At 42.5% G+C, this 21805-nt stretch overlaps 1 pseudogene; it reads right to left on the bottom strand.

Moving 5' to 3' along the window:
* Positions 1 to 5135, bottom strand: part of LOC149981219 (uncharacterized) — a 33646-nt pseudogene extending 28511 nt beyond the window's left edge.
* Between the last annotated feature and the right edge of the window lie 16670 nt (positions 5136 to 21805).

Genomic DNA, 21805 nt, shown 5'->3' on the forward strand with positions numbered 1-21805 from the left:
GTCTGGTATGGAAAAGGTGCAAAAGTGAACATAAGCACTGGCTGGGACTGCCTTTTGTTGTACACAATTACTATTACCATTACAGACAGCTTTCCACCATTACTTCCAGATGCTGCTCTACTGCCCCATTCCCGCCCTTGCTGATTTACCCTACCCACCGATGCCGCCGCATTCGCCCGACCTACTGGTCTGTCCCATCATGCTGTGTCAGCAATGTCTATACCCTAAAACGTACGGTTTTTATGGACAACTATCTGGCCAAAAGGTCCTTAACTGTATGTGTCTCGGCAGATACGGAAAACAGTCTATCCCTACTTGAAATTCTCTGAACAACATACGAGTACAATGTATGTAACCTCTACCTGGTACAACCAAAGGAGGATGGGCCTCCCCTCAGTCTGGTTAACCTCGAGGGTTATATTATTTCCCCCCTTGCTGCTGTGGTTCTGCTTGTCCTTTGGGTTCTAGGCCAGGTTACTGCCAAGCACTTTGCGACAACTTGACATTAAAAAAGGCTCTCTGGGGATGTAGCAAAAAAGTTGCCAACGATGGTAGCTTTCTTTCAACCACACGTATAAGCTACAAATGTACCCTTTACGAACAGATGCTTCTGAAAACAAAGCCCATGTCTGGATAGATAGTGAAGTCTCTGGTGCTCAGAGGTGAATATCATCATCCTTTCCTTTGATGAATAGCTGAAGCTTTATTTTCAAACAGCAAAGACAGCCTTGTAGACGTGGTTTATAGTGAAGCAATGGGGCTGAAGAAGCTAGTCATGTGACGATGAGCTCGATCTTGCATGTAAAGACTAATGCATCTCAATAGTCTAGAATGGCTTCCTCCCTCCTCGACCACTCTCCTTCATGAGCACTAGTCTGATTGTACAGTGTGTCTGTGTGTGTTGGCGTCCCGTGTGTATGTGTGTGTATATGGCACTGCAGGTCGTTGAAGATTTTAAAAAAATGTTTCATTACAAAAATGGACAAAAGTGCAGGTGCGTGGCACTCGTCCTCTCTCCTCCATGAGCACTGATGTGAAAACACAGGTTATATGACAGCCACAGGAGGAGGTTGGTGGCAATCCTGGGCCTCTTCTACATTGCTCTATACATCTAATCATAAGCTAGACTGGATGATTCCGCATATTCCTCTGTATACTCCCCCGGTAACAGGTCCAACTCCATTGCACAGAGAGTTTAAACCAGTTCCTCCAAAAGCTCTACCGCTCTGGTTTGAGAGGCAGAAAATGTGTTATTTCCCACATCTGATCTTTGTCACCTGTGTTTTTCATGCATGGTTGAATTAATCTATTTCCCATATCAGGCACTACTGGATGACTTGAGAGGCCTTTGTGTTTGGACACCTTTATTTAACTAGACAAGTCAGTTAAGAACAAATTCTTATTTTCAACGACAGCCTAGGAACAGTGGTTTAACTGCCTGTTCAGGGGCAGAACGACAGCTTGGGGGTTTGAACTTGCAACCTTCCGGTTGCTAGTCCAACACTCTAACCCCTAGGCTACCCTGCTTTGCACTCAAGCAGTGATTTCTATCTGTACAACTTGTGTATCCTATTATTTCTTACCTGAGACGATACTCTGTGCATTAGTAGTTGTGTGAAGTATTTACTAGTATTTGTAAGACTGAAGCATCAGCCTGTACCTTGTAGTAGTTACATGTTGTTGCCGTATAAGGCTCTTATTAAACCGGATGTATTATTTGTCAAATAAAAACATTGACAACTATTGAAATACTAGAATGAAGAAAAATGGTGGTATTGAAGTAGAATCATCTCTGAACCCAACTATACTAAACATTCTTCTACTACTTGGTAACTGAGGAAATGTAATTTGGATTGTTGATTGGTTCGGCTTGTTTTCTTTTTCAACGTTTCCAACTAGTTGAAGAAAAACATTTTATAGCACATTTGCCAACATTAGTACACTTACCCACTACTGCTGACTACTGCAAATCACTTTGTATCCCTACACCTAAAGATTGTGTGATGGCTGAGGTAACGTTATAGCTAGAGTCTGATGAACACCAACTGAGTGAAAGTAAAGTATTCTGTATGTGTTGGATATGGATGTGCTGTGAGTGATACATACTCGACTTGTAAAACATAGATGATTCTATGGATGTGGCCTGTCCTGCAGTGAGACTAGGGTTGCAGGGTAAGGGAGATGTAGATGTGTCAGATTCCTTGTCCTCAACGTCTTCAGCCTCCTTCTCCTCTTCATCACCCTCTTCTTCGGGCCGCTCCGCCGACAATCTCTGGGGAATCCTAGCCGACCTCTGACCCTGAGGTCAAAATATTCACAGATCTAATTTGGGTTTTAATTAACTAATACTATGTGACTGAGTCAGTGTCAGCTTTATCTGTTTCTAAAGCAAACGTAATCTCAGCACACATTCATCAACAAAATGAAACGAGCACAACATGCAAAATGAAACAAGCACAACATGCAAAATGAAACAAGCACAACATGCAAAATGAAACAAGCACAACATGCAAAATGAAACAAGCACAACATGCAAAATGAAACAAGCACAACATGCAAAATGAAACAAGCACCACATGCAAAATGAAACAAGCACAACATGCAAAATGAAACAAGCACAACATGCAAAATGAAACAAGCACAACATGCAAAATTAAACGAGCACAACATGCAAAATTAAACAAGCACAACATGCAAAATTAAACAAGCACAACATGCAAAATGAAACAAGCACAACATGCAGAAGAAAGAAAAAAATGCCAAAAAGGGAAGAAAAAAAAAAGTGTAGGCACTAGAAAATTACAGCTAAAGAACAGCAATTAACTAAAGTCCATACCATCCCAAATAATGAGTATGGCAGATGGAAAGAGCTGAGATGTGGTGCTGCTATACCAACAACATTAGGCTTGCTTGTTTTCAGAGGTGAATATCGTCCTAGACAACGCTACACACATACCTTTTATTCTGCCTCTGTCGACAGATGCAGTAAAGGGCATGGGGTTTGTAGCCCTCACTGTCTGATATGCTAGAATACTCTGACTTTTCTTCCTCAATCCTCTCCTCCACCTCGTCCTTCTCCTCGTCTTTCTCCTCCTCCTCCACCTCGTCCTTCTCCTCCTCCTCCTCCTCCTTCTCCACCTCTGTTACATTATCATTATTGTCTGGGCTTTTCTTCTGTTGTCTCTGGCTCTGGATCAGATTCAAGAGGCATAGACTCGGAGCTGGACTGTTGAGAAGGAGAAAGGCTTTGCGGTTCAACCACTACAACAGCCTCCTCAGGACTCTGCTCCCTCTCCTCCTCCTGAGGCTGATACACCTGCTGCTGTTCCAACTCATTTACAAAAATCACTGCTTCTTCATCTGCAGTGCTCGACTCTGGCTCTACCCTCCTACCCCTCCCACGCCCCTTACCTCTCCCTCGTCCTCTCCCTCTACCCCTTCCCCTCGCCCTGCCTCTCCCTCTGACCCCTCTGCCTCTGGCCTCACCTCTCCCCCTACTGCTCAGCCGCTCCTGAAGCTGCTTCAGGGTCAGCTCATCACTGTCCTCCTCTATACTGGAGGCAGCTTACATGTCCCCACTACCCCCATAGCTAGGAAGAGCAGCCATAATTTGGGCAGGGGCAGCCGTGGTCCTGTCCTCCTCTTTCTTCTCCCAAAGTAGGGAAAAGCCGTGCGGAATGCAGATCCAAAGTCCCGCCAAGAGGAGGGGTCTAATCTGCCACCTGGGCAGGGGTCTAATCTGCCACCTGAGCAGGGCTCTAGGGCCTCTGAGGCAGGCTCTGTGTCCATTGGAGTAGGGGAGCCTGTCTCGGTGTGCTCCAGGTCAGCCGGGGAGCTCCTTCTCCCCCCTCGCCCGCGTCTTGAATAGGTCTGGGCTGGGCGGCCTCTACCCTGACGTGTGGGTAGGGCCGGAGATTCTGGATCTTCAATCTCATCCAATCGCACAAGCTCTCTTCTGGCAACCGCGGTCCGCCTGAAGCTCCAGGTCTTTTTGAACTCGCTGATGGTCGGCCTAGCACCCCTCTCGGCCCCCTCCACCTGCTGCTCTGCATTACCATGGCCTCCGTGCTCCTCTACACCAAGAAGAGAAGAGCATGGATGGAAAAACATTAGATTAAAAAAGGTAGCAGTATTACATAGAAAGTAAACAGTATAAACATCAAGCAGCAGCCACTACTCTTAAACCTTTGGATGCCCGTCTACCACGGTGCCATTTATTTTATCACTGGTGACAGTTTTAATACTCACCACAGCATCCTGTTTTAAAGTCCTGTAGATCAATCCATTACTCCCTTTTTGTTTACAAAGCCCTACTGCACAAGCTTCCAAATTACCTAACTTCGTCATTACAGGATAAAAAAAAACATGAGATACCAAACCCGCTCACAGGGTTGGTTAACCCTCGAGGTTCCTTGGGTCTCCACCGAATTAGGCAAATCCGCTTTTAGTTTTAATGTACCTCATTGCTGGAACTAACTGCACAATACACTGCAATAAGCTATGGATGACGCTTGGGCAATTTAAAATATTGATTAGGGAATTTTTTGCTGAGGAAGGTGGCTGTTTTTCTTGATTGTTTGTTGTGTTGTATTTTAGTTTGCTTTGTACTGTCTGATTTAGATTTTGTCTATGAATTGTACGTGCAGGGCTCCCTTGCGAAAGAGGTCCTGGTCTTAATGGTGACTCCCTGTTTAAATAAAAAAGGTAAAATAGCTGGTCAATTTCCGCAAGAGCTAAGAGCTTTGGTTAAACTTTTCTGCAGCTTTGGTGCCCTGGCTACCACGCTGTAACAGCGTGAAGCGAACCAATGCACATGCACAGATACTGGGTGTTTCTCAATATGCATACTACCGTGCTCCACACTCTCACGCTCAGAGTGCATTCTCCGAGGACGTACTCAAGTAAGTTCTTGTTAGGACGAGAGTCTGAAGTACTCACACTCTGTATTACCTCACGCTAAACCTCCCCATTCACTGAACCTTTTTCCAGCCAGGACAATGGAAATAGAGCCAATCAGAATGAGTTTTTCTCCACAAAGGGACTTTATTACAGACAGAAATACTCCTCAGCAACCCACCCGTCCTCAGACGATCCTGCAGGTGAAGAAGCCGGAATTGGCTGGCCTGGGATGGCATGGTTACATCTGGTAAAAGCTCTGGTGAACATTCCTACAGTCAGCATGCCAATTGCACGCTCCCTCAAAACTTGAGACATCTGTGGCATTGTGTTGTGTGACAAAACTGCACATTTTAGAGTGGGCTTTTGTTATCCCTAGCACAAGGTGCAGCTCTGTAATGATCGTGCTGTTTTAAATCAGGATTATCTTGGCAAAGGAGAAATGCTCACTAACAGGAATGTAAACAAATTTGTGCACAAAATTTGGAACATGCATATGGAACATATCTGGGATTTTTTTATTTCAGCTTGTGAAACATGGGTCCAATACTTCAAATGTTGCTTTTATATTTTTGTTCAAAGTATATGTGGATCGTAATAATGTAGCTAATCAGAATGTTTAACAGGCAAAAATGACCTAAAACTAATGTTATGCAAGGTAGATGTAAATTCTTCATGGGTAGTTAGCTAGCTAACAATTATTTATGGCTATCTGGCCAGTTAACCCTATTGACCTATTATGGGCTTGCGATCGACTTTGTAGTGGCTTTGTAGGCAGGTAAACATGCCAAAATTGACATAGGTTAATAAATACATGCTATCAAGATTACAATATTGTAGTCAGGCAACATATGAAATGTGAATAGGTAACATTTCATTCTGAAATCTGAGTGTATTTTAATGGCCGCCAGTTATTTCAAGAAATTTTGCGTAATTATTTATGTTGTTGCGTCATATTCTTTACATACTTTCCGTTGAAGTTTGCGTCAATGCATGCTTCAAAATATGTACAAATGGAGTACGCATTCGAGAAGTGCCCTCCGTGCGTTGTTTCGCATTCTTTGATTTGGACTCATACTCCGACCCTCCAATGCTCCAATTTGTAGTCCAGAGAGGACATATGAATAAAAAACGATTCCCTCGTTATGTCAAGATCACAACTTATTTATCTCATGATCATGACATAGCGAAAATGGTTTTGTTTGAGATCACAAGATAAATCTATACGTGCACAAATAGGAGTGGACGTATTGATGATAGATTGACAGTATGGCTGAGGCGGCAGAGCCCACGGTGGATCAGTGCATATGTATTTATTTATTCCACCTTTATTTAACCAGGTCGTCCAGTTGAGAACAAGTTCTCATTTACAACTGCGACCTGGCCAAGATAAAGCAAAGCAGTGTGACACAAACAACACAGAGTTACACATGGGATAAACACACGTACAGTCAATAACACAATATAAAAATCTATATACAGTGTGTGCAAATGTAGATTAGGGAGGTAAGGCAATAAATAGGCCATAGTGGCGAAATAATTACAATTTAGCAATTAAACCCTGGAGTGATAGATGTGTAGAAGATTAATATGCAAGTAGAGATACTGGGGTGCAAAGGAGCAACAACAAAAAAATAACAATATGGGGATGAGGTAGTTGGGTGGGCTATTTACAGATGGGCTGTGTACAGGTGCAATGATCTGTGAGCTGCTCTGACAGCTGATGCTTAAAGTTAGTGAGGGAGATGTGAGTCTCCAGCTTCAGTGATTTTTCCAATTCAATCCAGTCATTGGCAGCAGAGAACTGGAAGGAAAGGCAGCCAAAGGAGGAGTTGGCTTTGGGGATGACCAGTGAAATATACCTGCTGGAGTGCATGCTACGGGTAGGTGCTGCTATGGTGACTAGTGAGCTGAGATAAGGCAGGGCTTTACCTAACAAAGACTTACAGATGACCTGGAGCCAGTGGGTTTGGCGACGAATATGAAGCGAGGGCCAGCCAATGAGAACATACAGGTCGCAGTGGTGGGTAGTATGTGGGGCTTTGATGACAAAACGGATGGCACTGTGATAGACTACATCCAATTTTCTGAGTAGAGTGTTGGAGGCTATTTTGTAAATGACATCGCCAAAGTCAGCAGGATAGTCAGTTTTACGAGGGTATGTTTGGCAGCATAAGTGAAGGATGCTTTGTTGCGAAATAGGAAGCCGATTCTAGATTTAATTTTGGATTGGAGATGCTTAATGTGAGTCTGGAAGGAGAGTTTGCGGTCAAACCAGACACCTAGGTATTTGCAGTTGTCCACATATTCTAAGACAGAACCGTCCAGAGTAGTGATGTTAGACGGGCGGCGGGTGTGGGCAGCGATCGGTTGAAGAGCATGCATTTAGTTTAACTTGCATTTAAAACCTGTCTGGGATAGGCGTTCCGTTAGCGACCCACCTCGACAACATCCGGTGAAATTGCAGAGCACCAAATTCAAAATACAGAAATAGTCATAATAAACATTCATACAAGTGTTATACATCGACTTAAAGATTAACTACTTGGTAATCCAGCCGTGGTGTCAGATTTAAAAAAGGCTTCACGGGGAAAGCATACCATGCGATTATCTGAGGACAGCGCCCCGCTTACAAAAGCATACAAACATTTTCAAGCCAAGTAGAGGAGTCACGAAAGTCAGAAATAGCGATACAATTAATCACTTACCTTTGATGATCTTCATCTGCAGTCACAAGAGTCCCTGTTACACAATAAATGTTTGATAAAGCCCCTCTTTATATCCCCAAAACTCTGTTTTTCTGGCGTTTTGTTTCAGTAATCCACTGGATCAAAGGCGGTCACAACATGCATCCTAATACATCCTATTAGTACCGGTAAAGTTCGTCAAACATGTCAAAATATGTTTATAATTAATCATCAGGTTGTCTATTGTCTAAATAATCAATAATATTTCAACAGGACAATAGCGTATTCAATAGAAAGGAAAAACAACGAAGGGCGCGCAATCGGTCACGCGCGCAAACCAGCTCTGCTCATTCTACAGTCCACTGACAAAAGGGTCTCATTCTTCCTCCTTTTTTAGAAAATAAGCCTGAAACAATGTCTAAAGACTTTTGACATCTAGTGGAAGACATAGGAACTGCAATCTGGGTCCTAACCCATTACATACTGTATAGGCATTCAATTGAAAAGTACCCACATCAAAAATATCCCACTTCCTGGATGGATTTTCCTCAGGTTTTCGCCTGTCATATCATTTCTGTTATACTCACAGACATTATTTTAACCGTTTTGGATACTTTAGAGTGTTTTCTATCCACATCTACAAATTATATACATATCCTAGCTTCTGGGCCTGAGTAACAGGCAGTTTACTTTGGGCACCTCAGTCATCCAAACTTCTGAATACTGCCCCCTATCCCTAAAAAGTTATTAAGAGCAGTTGGAGGCCACGGAAGGAGTGTTGTATGGCATTGAAGCTCGTCTGGAGGTTTGTTAACACAGTGTCCAAAGAAGGGCCAAACGTATACAGAATGGTGTCGTCTGCGTAGAGGTGGATCAGAGAATCACCAGCAGCAAGTGCGACATCATTGATGTAGACAGAGAAAAGAGTCAGCCCCAGAATTTAACCCTGTGGCACCCCCATAGAGACTGCCAGAGGTCCAGACAACAGGCCCTCCGATTTGACACACTAAAATCTATCTGAGAAGTAGTTGGTGAACCAGGCGAGGCAGTCATTTGAGAAACCAAGGCAGTTGAGTCTGCCGATAAGAATGCGGTGATTGACAGAGTCTAAGGCCTTGGCCAGGTCGATGAAGACGGCTGCACAGTATTGTCTTTTATACATGGCAGTTATGATACCGTTTAGGACCTTGAGCGTGGCTGACGTACACCCATGACCAGCTCGGAAACCAGATTGCATAGCGGAAAAGGTATGGTGGGATTCAAAATGGTTGGTGATCTGTTTGTTAACTTGGCTTTTGAAGACTAAGGCAGGGTAGGATAGATAATGGTCAGTAGCAGTTTGGGTCTAGAGTGCCTCCTCCTTTGAAGAGGGGGATGACTGTGGCAGCTTTCCAATCTTTAGGGATCTCAGATCTCAAATAGGGGTTGCAACAATTGCGGCAGATCATTTTAGGAAAAGAGGGTCCAGATTGTGTAGCCCAGCTGATTTGTAGGGGTCCAGATTATGCAGCTCTTTCAGAACATCAGCTATCTGGATTTGGGTGAAGGAGAAATGGGGGAGGCCTGGGCAAGTTGCTGTGGGGGGTGCAGAGCTGTTAACCGGGGTAGGGGAGGCCAGGTGGAAAGCATGGCCAGCCGTAGAAAAATGCTTATTGAAATGTTTGATTATCGTAGATTTATCAGTGTTTCCTAGCCTCAGTGCAGTGGATAGCTGGGAGAAGGTGCTCTTATTCTCCGTTGACTTTACAGTGTCCGAGAACTTTTTGGAGTTTGTGCTAAAGGATGCAAATTTCTGTTTGAAAAAGCTAGCCTTTGCTTTCCTAACTGCCTGTGTATATTGGTTCCTAACTTCCCTGAAAAGTTACAGATCGCGGGGGCTATTCAATGCTAATGCAGTATGCCACAGGATGTTTTTGTGCTGGTCAAGGGCAGTCAAGTCTGGAGTGAACCAAGGGCTATATCTGTTCTTAGTTCTACATTATTTTGAATGGGGCATGCTTATTTAAGATGGTGAGGAAAGCACTTTTAGAGAATAACCAGGCATCCTACTGACGGAATGAGGTCAATATCCTTCCAGGATACCCAGGCCAGGTCGATTAGAAAGGCCTGATTGCTGAAGTGTTTTAGGGAGCTTTTGACAGTGATGAGGGGTGGTCGTTTGACCGCAGACCCATTACGGACACAGGAAATGAGGCAGTGATCGCTGAGATCCTGGTTGAAGACAGCGGAGGTGTATTTAAGAGTGCATTTTGGTCAGGATGATCTATGAGGGTGCCCATGTTTACAGATTGTGTGAGATTGAGGGCATCTAGCTTAGATTGTAGGAAGACCGGGGTCTTAAGCAAATCCCAGTTTAGGTCACCTAACAGTACAAACTCTGAAGATAAAAATGGGGGGCAATTAATTCACATATGGTGTCCAGGGCACAGCCGGGGGCTGAGGGGGGTCTATAACAAATGGCAACATTGAGAGACTTATTTTGGAAAGGCTCAAACTGTTTGGGAACAGACCTGGATAGCATGACAGAACTCTGCACCCCCTTTGGCAGTTCTATCTTGGCGGAAAATGTTGTAGTTGGGGATGGAAATTTCAGAATTTTTGGTGGCCTTCCAAAGCCAGGATTCAGACACGGCTAGGACATCAGGGTTGGCGGAGTGTGCTAAAGCAGTGAATAAAACAAACTTGGGGAGGAGGCTTCTGATGTTAACATGCATGAAACTAAGGCTTTTACGGTTACAGAATAGCGCCTGGGGAATAGGAATGAGTTAACCTCTACATCACCAGAAGAACAGAGGACTGACTGGTTGTCTAGTGCGTTTGGGACAGAGAATAAAAGGAGCAGATTTCTGGGCGTGGTAGAATAGATTCAGGGCATAATGTACAGACAATTGTATGGTAGGATGTGAGTACAGCGGAGGTAAACCTAGGCGTTGAGTGACGATGAGAGAGGTTTCGTCTCTGGAGGCACCAGTTAAGCCAGGTGATATGTGGGACAAAGGAGCTATCTAAGGCATGTTGAGTGGGACTGAGGGCTCTACAGCAAAATAAAACAATAAGAACTAGCCAAGAAAGCAGTAGACAAGGCATATTGACATTAGAGAAAGGCATAAAGCAATCACAGGTTTTGATCAGGAGAGCTAAGATAACAACGGGTAAATGGCGATGAATGGGCAGAGCGGGTCAGTTAGGTACATACAGGAGTTCGAGGCTGGGGCTGGCAGGTGAACAAAATGAGGTACCTTGTTATTGAAACAGTCCAGGGTGCATCAGCTGTGTAGCCGAGTGATCATAGGGTCAAAAGAGCAGTAATAGGTGAGTCAGGGTGCCGTTCGGTAGTCACTACTACACTAGGCGAGCAGGGGGCACAGCGTTCAAAAAAGGTAGCGGGCCGGGGCTAGTAGATAGTTCTTCGGCGACATCGTAACAGAATAGCCTGTTGAGCCCACATCGGGCGATCATGTCGGCAGTCCAGTCGTGATGGATCGGCAGGGCTCCGTGTCGACAATAAAGGGTCCAGGCCAATTGGAAAAGGAGGTATTGTAGCCCTAGAATTAGCTGGTATATGGGCCTAGCTCGAGGCTAGCTCAAGGTTAGCCGGTGCTTGCTTCGGGACAGAGGTGTTAGCTAACAGTAGCCACTCGTTTGCAGCTAGCTAGCTGCGATTACCCGGTGTAATGATCCAGAGCGGCAGAAATCCGGTGATGTGGTAGAGAAGCAGTCCGATTTGCTCTGGGTTGATATTGCTCTGTGCAGACTGGCAGGTGTTGTCTGAGTTAAGGCTGGCTGGTGACGGAGAAAAAGGTGAAGACCACTAGCCGTGGCTAACAAAGACTAGTAGTTAGTTAGCTGGCTACCTCCTGATTGCAGTTCCAGTTATAAGGAATAAAAATAGATGATTATTTATTGTTACACTAAGGGATGGTACATTTCATGTGAACATCATGCTTTCATTTGTGTTTGGAGCTCATTATCAGTTCATAAATTAGAATGTTATAGCAAGCTAAAAATGTCCCTTACCTTGAGCTAAGAGCTCTTGGGGCTTGTTATCTATGATGGTTGTTAGCGTGCATTTTTTTATTTAACTAGGCAAGTCAGTTAAGAACAAATTCTTATTTTCAATGACGGCCTAGGAACAGTGTGTTAACTGCCTTGTTCAGGGGCAGAACGACAGATTTGTACCTTGTCAGTTCGGGGATTCAAACTTGCAACCTTTCGGTTACTAGTCCAACGCTCTAACCACTAGGCTACCCTGCCGCCTCGTGCATAATTAATATGTGCATAATTGTAAGGGACACTTCATGTTTTATAGATAATATTTACATAGTGGGTGAGCTCCATTCCTGACAGGCTGATCAGATTACATTTCAGCCTCAGATCTTGATCAGATTCAATAGCAGCCTCAGAGGCTTATAAATCAGGATTCTGTTTTGTAGGCTGTTTCATAGTTAAAGGTCATTGCAGGCAGGTTAGAAGTCAGTGCATTATGTATGTGATCTAGACAGGGTGCACTCTATTCCTGGCAGGCTGATCAGATTCAATAGCAGCCTCAGAGACTAATAAGCCATGATGCTGCCTTGTAGGCTGTCTGCAAAGAGCCTTACATATGAAATAGCCTGCAAGGCAGCATCCTGATTTATCAGCCTCTGAGGCTGAAATGTAATCTGATCAGCCTGTCAGGAATGGAGCCTACCAACTGTAAATGTAAATATTATTCACAAAACATGAAGTGTTCCTTATAATTATACACATATCAGTTATGCGAGCTAACAACCAGGATAGATAACAAGACTAACTAACTATCTCACAAGACTAGCCAAGTTAAGTGTTGTTCCTTGCATATGATTGGCTGTGGTCTTGGGGGGGCGGCACGCAGACTGGGAGACAGGGCTGCCTCTCAGGCATTGTTCAAGGATAAAATGCCCCGCAATGCGATCAACGCTGCCACGGGGCTTCTTCATGAAGTGGTTATCGTGCATCTGAACAAATCAATGGATGATGAGTGGTACTTTTATCTTGTGATCTCAACAAAAACAACTTGTTATGTTGTGATCATGAAATAAGTTATGATAGACATAACGCGGCATATTTTTTTATTTATTCATATGTCCTCTCTGGACTTCTTTAAATGTGGGTGCTCGAAGCACGGTAGTATGCATTTTGAGAAACATCCACTGTGTGAAACATCCACAAAGTTGACCAGGGCAGCTCTAGCAGGACAGAAATTTGACGAACTGACTTGTTGGAAAGGTGGCATCCTATGATGGTGCCACGTTGAAAGTCACTGAGCTCTTCAGTAAGGCCATTCTACTGCCATGTTTGTTTATGGAGGTTGCATGGCAGTGTGCTCAACTTTAATGAACTGTCAGCAACGGGTGTGGCTGAAATAGCCGAATCCACTAATTTTAAGGGGTGTCCACAAATGTTTTTCTCCTCAATTTCGGGATACCCAATTGGTAGTTACAGTCTTGTCCAATCGCTGCAACTCCCGTATGGACTTGGGAGAGGTGAAGGTGGAGAGCCATGCGTCCTCCGAAATACGACCCGCCAAGCCCCACTGCTTCTTGACATACTGCTCGCTTGACCCGGCCCGCCACAGGAGTTGCTAGATTGCGACGGGACAAGGACATCCCGGCCGGCCAAACTCTCCCCTAACCCAGACGACGCTGGGCCAATTGTGCGACACACGGGATCAAATCCGGGTCTATAGTGACGCCTCAAGCACTGCAGAGCAGTGCCTTAGACCACCGCAGCACTCGGGAGGCTCAAAAGTATGCTGTTTTAAACAAAAATACAGACAGCCTCCAGACCTAGCGAGGTAGCGGACAAGCTAGCAAGTTCATGGAATGTTTGCACTAACTTTAGCTAATAGCTAATTTATGTTTACATTTTAGTCATTTAGCAGACACTCTTATCCAAAGCAACTTATAGTAATGAGTGCATATACACTACCGTTCAAAAGTTTGGGATCACCTAGAAATGTCATTGTTTTCCATGAAAACATACATGAAATTAGTTGCAAAATGAGTAGGAAATATAGTCAAGACGTTGACAAGGTTATAAATAATGATTTTTAATTGAAATAATAATTGTGTCTTTCAAACTTTGCTTTTGTCAAAGAATCTTCAATTTGGATAAATTATAGCCTTGCAGACCTTTGGCATTCTAGTTGTCAATTTGTTGAGGAAAACTAAAGAGATTTCACCCCATGCTTCCTGAAACAAGTTGGACTGGCTTGATGAGCACACTACCATATGGTCAAGCTGCTCCCACAACAGCTCAATAGGGTTGTGCTGGCCACTCCACTATAGACAGAAATACCAGCTGACTGCTTCTTCCCTAAATAGTTCATGCATAGTTTGAAGCTGTGCTTTGTGTCATTGTCCTGTTGTAGGAGGAAATTGGCTCCAATTAAGCATTGTCCACAGGGTATGGCATGGTGTTGCAAAATGGAGTGAAAGCCTTCCTTCTTCAAGATCCCTTTAACCTTGAACAAATCTCCCACTTTACCACCACCAGAGCACCCCCCAAGACCATCACATTGCTTCCACCATGCTTGGCAGATGGCGTCAAGCACTCATCCAGCATCTTTTCCTTTTTTCTGCGTCTCACAATTGTTCTTCTTTGTGATCCGAACACCTCAAATTTAGATTCATCTGTCCATAACACTTTTTTCCAATCTTCCTATTTCCAGTGTCTGTGTTCTTTTGCCCATCTTAATCTTTTCTTTTTATTGGCCAGTCTGATATGGCTTTTTCTTTGTTACTCTGACTAGAAGGCCATCCCAGTGTCGCCTCTTCACTGTTGACGTTGAGACTGGTGTTTTGCAGGTACTATTTAATGAAGCTGCCAGTTGAAGATTTGTGAGGTGTCTGTTTCTCAAACTAGACACTAATGTACTTGTCCTCTTGCTCAATTGTGCACCAGGAGCCCCCACTCCTCTTTCTATTCTGGTTAGAGCCAGTTTGCGCTGTTCTGTGAAGGGAGTAGTGCACAGCGTTGTACGAGATCTTCAGGTTCTTGGCAATTTCTCGCATGGAATAGCCTTCATTTACTCAGAACAAGAACAAACTGATGCATTTCAGAAGAAAGTATTTGTTTCTGGCCATTTGAGCCTGTAAACGAGCCCACAAATGCTGATGCTCAAGATAATCAACTAGTCTACTGAAGGCCAGTTGTATTGCTTCTTTAAATCAGCACAACAGTTTTCAGCTGTGCTAACATGATTGCAAAAAGGTTTTCTAATGATCAATTAGCCTTTTACAATGATAAACTTGGATTAGCTAACACAACGTGCCACTGGAACACAGGACTGATTGTTGCTGATAATGGGCCTTTGTACGCCTATGAAGATATTCCATTAAAAATCAGCTGTTTCCAGCTACAACAGTCATTTACAACATTAACAATGTCTACACTGTATTTCTGACCTTTTGTTGTTCCCAGCACAAGGTGCACCTGGGTAATGATCATGCTGTTTAATCAGCTTCTTGATATGCCACACCTGTCAGTTGGATGAATTATCTTGGCAAAGAATAAAATGCTCACTAACAGGGATGTAAACACATTTGTTCACAACATTTGTGCATATGGAAAATGTCTGGGAACTTTTATTTCAGCTCATGAAGCATGGGACCAACACTTTACATGTTGCGTTTATATTTTTGTTCTGTGTACAATGTTGTTGATCCAACCTTCGTTTCTATCTCAGCCATTAAACTTTGTAACTGTTTTAACGTCACCATTGGCCTCATGGTGAAATCCCAGAGCGGTTTCCTTCCTCTCCAGCAACTGTTAAGAAGAACGCCTGTATCCTTGTAGTGACTGGGTGTATTGACACCCTATCCAAAGTGTAATTAATAACTTCAGCATGCTCAAAGGGATATTTAATGTCTGCTCGACTGAGGGACCTTACAGATAATTGTATGTGTGGGGTACAGCGATTAAGTCATCATTCAAAATCATGTTAACCACCATTATTGAACACAGAGTGAGTCCTTGCAACTTATGTGACTTGTTAAACATTTTTACTCCTGAGCTTGTAAATACTTTCTGAAGGTATGCATGCTCCACTCTCAAATGGAACTTTAACTTGTTGACTGATGCCATGGCGGCAGCTACTAAAAAGGGAGCAGCTCCGAACCAGAAGCCAAGGCAGCACAGGTCCACAGTACACCTGCCCTGTTTGTCGGGTGAGTAGTATTGGTTGGTACTGTATGTGCCTTTAGGTTCCTCTCCATGTGTAGGCTATTGTACTGGCCTGTGTGGTACAGTCTTTCACATGTGGAGCAGTTTGTTGCATCGTATTGCTTAGTTTATCATTTGTGTCAACTGTGATTTCAATCTAAGCCACAGATTATCTTCCTCCATTTTGTACTTGACCTTTAGAAGTGCAGACCCAAAGACATCCGAGCAGCACTTTGAGAGCAAGTATCCCAAGTCTGCAATGGTCCCAGTACAGGTTGGTGTGCAGGCCTAAGTGACCACACACAGTCAAATGGACACACAGCTGGGGTAAGATTCTTCTATCATTCACACACAGTAGACATAGTGTAAACCACCATGTTGTCAACAAAATGCTCTCCTCAATGCTTAAGTTGTATTGTCTATAGCTCAATTTGTAGAAATATTGTGATTCACAGACACACGAAGACCACGATTTAAAATGCTGCAACAGATGGAATAGCGCAGAGGAACAGGGGCCAGATATTTATGCAGAAGCACCTCAGCACCCCATTTTATGTTTATTCCATAACCAACCATCCCTCTACCTACCCCTTATTCCACACTATGCCCCATGGTCCCTCAACTTCATGCACTTTGGAACTCTATCTTATCCTTATAAACCCACCCTACCTTCACCCATTTTTCCTATGCTGCTTCCTTCACTTCTTCTTCTCCTGATTTGATAACAGTAACACGTTTAAAAGTGTTGTTAAATTGACAAGAATGGTGTTATTATAGCTGCGTATTAGGCATGGCTTCTTTGTTGAGTCTGTCAAGTGTGTTTGTCGTTCTGTTGAGAAACACTTTTTATATAAAACCTACCTTACGCATCCAGGTTTTCCATTTCCATTTTTAATCAAAGCCTCTTGGATGATAACTTGTTTTTAAATGTATAACTGACTTTTTCTGACATAATCTAGGTAGAGCAGATCCCCTTATTGTATGGGGCACTTTTAAATGTGCCTTTAGACGCCATGCAATTCAATACTCCTTTAAAACAAAATAAATTTAGGTCAAAAGAGTCCATTATAACAAACGAAATAGAAGGACTAACAGTACAGTTAGATAGAGGAAAACAATGGTACAGTTTTTATTGCTAACTTATTCTGTGCCTCAAAGAGAAATGAAGGAACATCAAGAAAGATCAAGTGTAATATATTATAAAAAAATTAAGTGAACTGGATGAAAGATGGGGGGGAAATGCACCAAATTATTTTTTAAATCTTCAACATAGAAATGGTACCAAAAATACTTTTCTGAAATGTATTACAAATGACGGAATCACCCATTATTCACCAAACAATATTTTGAAGAGGAAGCAAAGTACTTTAATTATATGTTTTTGTTTCAATCTCCTCTATTTTACTAACAAAAGTTAAGTGTATGGATTTTTTTTCCAATTAATAATGTAAAATTAACAGCTGTACAGAAAGACTCAAGTGAAGCCCAAATTACAGAGGAACTTCTTGATAAGCCTTTAAGTCTGGGAAAACTCCAGGGTTGGATGGCATAACAGTTGAGGTATACCAAACCTTTTTTTGATATACTCAGAGGACCATTATTAGCATGTTTTATTCTACCATTTTTGTAGGAGTGGTTATCAGATACTGATTTCATTATTACTGAAACAGGACAGAAGTGGTAAACATAAATTACACTTCAGTGTTGTCATGCCAAAAATTAGAGCAAAGTGCATAGCGCATAGAATTAAAACAGGTTTGTCGGATATTATTCATCCTAAATCAGACACGTTTTTTTACATGGACAATACATTGAAGATAATACAAGTACTGGAAACAATAGAGCAATATTAAAAATCTAGGAAACCAGGCCTGGTATTCATAGCTGACTTTGAAAAGGCTTTGGATAAAGTACTACTGGAATTTATATATACAAACGCATTCGGAAAGTATTCAGACCCCTCGACTTTTTCCACATTGTTAGGTTACAGCCTTATTCTAAAATTGATTAAATAGTTTTTCCCCCCTCATCAATCTACAGACAATACCCCATAATAACAAAGCAAAAGCAGTTTCAGATTTTATTTGCAAATGCATTAAAAATAAAAACCTGAAATATCACATTTACACATGTATTCAGACCCTTTACTCAGCATTTTGTTGAAGCACCTTTGGCAGCAATTGCAGCCTTGAGTCTTCATGGGTATGCTTCTACACCTGCATTGCTTGCTGTTTAGGGTTTTAGGCTGGGTTTATGTACAGCACTTTGAGATATCAGCTGATGTAAGAAGGGCTATATAAATACATTTGATTTGATGACGCTACAAGCTTGGGACACCTGTATTTGGGAAATTTCGCCCAGTCTTCTCTGCAGATCCTCTCAAGCGTTGTCAGGTCGGATTGGGAGCATCGCTGCACAGCTATTTTCAGGTCTATCCAGAGATGTTCGATCGGGTTCAAGTCCGGGCTCTGGCTGGGTCACTCAAGGACATTGAGAGACTTGTCCCGAAGCCACTCCTGCGTTGTCTTGGCTGTGTGATTAAGGTCATTGTCATTTTGGAAGGGGAACCTTCGCCCCAGTCTGAGGTACTGAGAGCTCTGAAGCAGGTTTTCATCAAGAATCTCTGTACTTTGCTCAGTTAATCTTTTCCTCGATCCTGACTAGTCTTTCAGTCCCTGCCACTGAAAAACATACCCACAGCACGATGCTGCCACCACCATGCATCACAGTAGGGATGGTATTAACCTGGTGATGAGTGGTGCCTGGTGTCCTCGACATGACGCTTGGCATTCAGGCCAAAGTGTTCAATCTTGGTTTCATCAGACCAGAGAGTCCTTTGGGTGCCTTTTGGCAAACTCCAAATGGGCTGTCGTGCCTTTTACTGAGAAGTGGCTTCCGTCTGGCCACTCAACCATAAAGGCCTGATCGATGGAGTGCTGCAGCAAAGGTTGTCCCATCTCCGCAGAGGAACTCTAGAGCTCTGTCAGTGACCATTGGGCTCTTGGTCACCTCCCCGAATTGCTCAGTTTGGCTGGGCGGTCAGCTCTAGGAAGAGTCTCTTGGTGGTTCCAAACTTCTTCCATTTAAGAATGATGGAGGCCACTGTGTTCTTGGGGATCTTCAATGCTGCAGAAATGGTTTTGTACCCTTCCCCAGATCTGTGCCTCAACACAATCCTGTCTCTGGGCTCTATGGACAATTCCTATGACCTCATGGCTTGGTTTTTACATGCACTGTCAACTGTGGGACCTTCTATAGATAGGTGTGTGCTTTTCCAAATCATGTCCAATCAAGTGAATTTACCACAGGTGGACTCCAATCAAGTTTCAGAAACATCTCAAGGATGATCAATGGAAACCGGATGCACCTAAGCTCAACTTCGAGTCTCATAGCAAAGGGTCTAAATACTTATATAAATAAGGTACCAGTTGTTTTATTTATTTGTAAAAACTTCCAAAAAACTGTTTTCGCTTTGTCTTTATGGGGTATTGTGTGTAGATTGATGACAATTATACATTTTTAGCATCAATTTTGGAATAACGCTGTAACGTAACAAAGTGAGGAAAAAGTGAAGGGGTCTGAATACTTTCCAAAGGCACTGTAAATGCCTTGAATATTTCACATTTTGGAGAATCTCTTATACAATGGGTTAAAGTTATGTATAGTAACCCTAGGTGTAAAATAGTAAATAATGGCTACTTCTCAGAAAGTATTAAACTGTCAAGAGGAGAAAAACAAGTTTGTCCATTATAAGCATATCTATTTATTATGTCCATCAAAATGTTAGCTATTAAATCAAATCCAATTTTATTAGTCACATACACATGGTTAGCAGATGTTAATGTGAGTGTAGCGAAATGCTTGTGCTTCTAGTTCCGACCGTGCAGTAATCTAATAATTTCACAACAACTACCATATACACACAAGTGTAAAGGATTGAATAAGAATATGTACATATAAATATATGGATGAGCGATGGCCGAACGGCATAGGCAAGATGCAGTAAATGGTATAGAGTACAGTATATACATATAAGATGAGTAATGTAGGGTATGTAAACATTATGTAAAGTGCCATTGTTTAAAGTGACTAGTGATACATTTATTACATCCAATTTTTTATTATGAAAGTGGCTAGAGATTTGAGTCAGTATGTTGGCAGCAGCCACTCAATGTTAGTGATGGCTGTTTAACAGTCTGATGGCCTGTCAGTCTGAAGCTGTTTTTCAGTCTCTCGGTCCTAGCTTTGATGCACCTGTACTAGAGGTCGACCGATTATGATTTTTCAACACCGATACCGATTATTGGAGGACCAAAAAAGCCGATACCGATTAATCGGACGGTTTTTAAAATAGATTTGTGATAATGACAATTACAACAATACTGAATGAACACTTATTTTAACTTAATATAATACATCAATCAAATCAATTTAGCCTCAAATAAATAATGGAACATGTTCAATTTGGTTTAAACAAAGTGTTGGAGAAGAAAGTAAAAGTGTGCTATGTAAGAAAGCTAACATTTAAGTTCCTTGCTCAGAACATGAGAACATATGAAAGCTGGTGGTTCTTTTTAACATGAGTCTTCAATATTCCCAGGTAAGAAGTTTTAGGTAGTAGTTATTACAGAAATTATATGACTATTTCTCTCTATACCATTTGTATTTCATTACCCTTTGACTATTGGATGTTCTTATAGGCACTTTAGTATTGCCAGTGTAAAAGTATAGCTTCCGTCCCTCTCCTCGCTCCTACCTGGGCTCGAACCAGGAACACATCGACAACAGCCACCCTCGAAGCAGCGTTACCCATGCAGAGCAAGGGGAACAACCACTCCAAGTCTCAGAGCGAGTGACGTTTGAAACGCTATTAGCGTGAACCCTGCTAACTAGCTAGCCATTTCACATCTGTTACACCAGCCTAATCTCGGAAGTTGATAGGCTTGAAGTCATAAACAGCGCAATGCTTGAAGCACAAGGAAGAGATGCTGGCAAAACGCACTAAAGTGCTGTTTGAATGAATGCTTACGAGCCTGCTGGTGCCTAACACCGCTCAGTCAGACTGCTCGATCAAATCATAGACTTAATTATAACATAATAACACAGAAATACGAGCCTTAGGGCATTAATATGGTCAAATCCGGAAACTATCATCTCGAAAACAAGACGTTTATTCTTTCAGTGAAATATGGAACCGTTCCGTATTTTATCTAACGGGTGGCATCCATAAATCTAAATATTCCTGTTACATTGCACAACCTTCAATGTTATGTCATAATTACGTAAAAGTCTGGCAAATTAGGCGGCCAAAACTGTTGCATATACACTGACTCTGTGTGCAATGAACGCAAGAGAAGTGACACAATTTCACCTGGTTAATATTGCCTGCTAACCTGGATTTCGTTTAGCTAAATATGCAGGTTTAAAAATATATACTTCTGTGTACTGATTTTAAGTAAGGCATTGATGTTTATGGTTAGGTATACATTGGAGCAACGATAGTCCTTTTTCGCGAATATGCACCGCATCGATTATATGCAACGGAGGACACGCTAGATAAACTAGTAATATCATCAACCATGCGTAGGTAACTAGTGATTATGATTGATTGATTGTTTTTTATAAGATAAGTTTAATGCTAGCTAGCAACTTACCTTGGCTTACTGCATTCGCGTAACAGGCAGGCTCCTCGTGGAATGCAATGTAATCAGGTGGTTAGAGCGTTGGACGAGTTAACTGTAAGGTTGCAAGATTGAATCCCCGAGCTGACAAGGGAAAAATCTGTCGTTCTGCCCCTGAACGAGGCAGTTAACCCACCGTTCCTAGGCCGTCATTGAAAATAAGAATTTCTTCTTAACTGACTTGCCTAGTTAAATAAAGATTAAATAAAGGTGTAAAAACGTTTTTTTTTTTTTAAATAACTAAAAATCGGCCAAATCGGTGTCCAAAAATACAGATTTCCGATTGTTGAAAATCGGTCCTAATTAAATTGGCCATTCCGATTAAGAGGCTCCTCTGTCCTCCACTCGTTACCTGTA

Source organism: Oncorhynchus mykiss, chromosome 9 (assembly GCF_057628025.1).
Source record: "Oncorhynchus mykiss isolate SJ-2025 chromosome 9, ASM5762802v1, whole genome shotgun sequence".
Classification (NCBI taxonomy): Eukaryota; Metazoa; Chordata; class Actinopteri; order Salmoniformes; family Salmonidae; genus Oncorhynchus; species Oncorhynchus mykiss.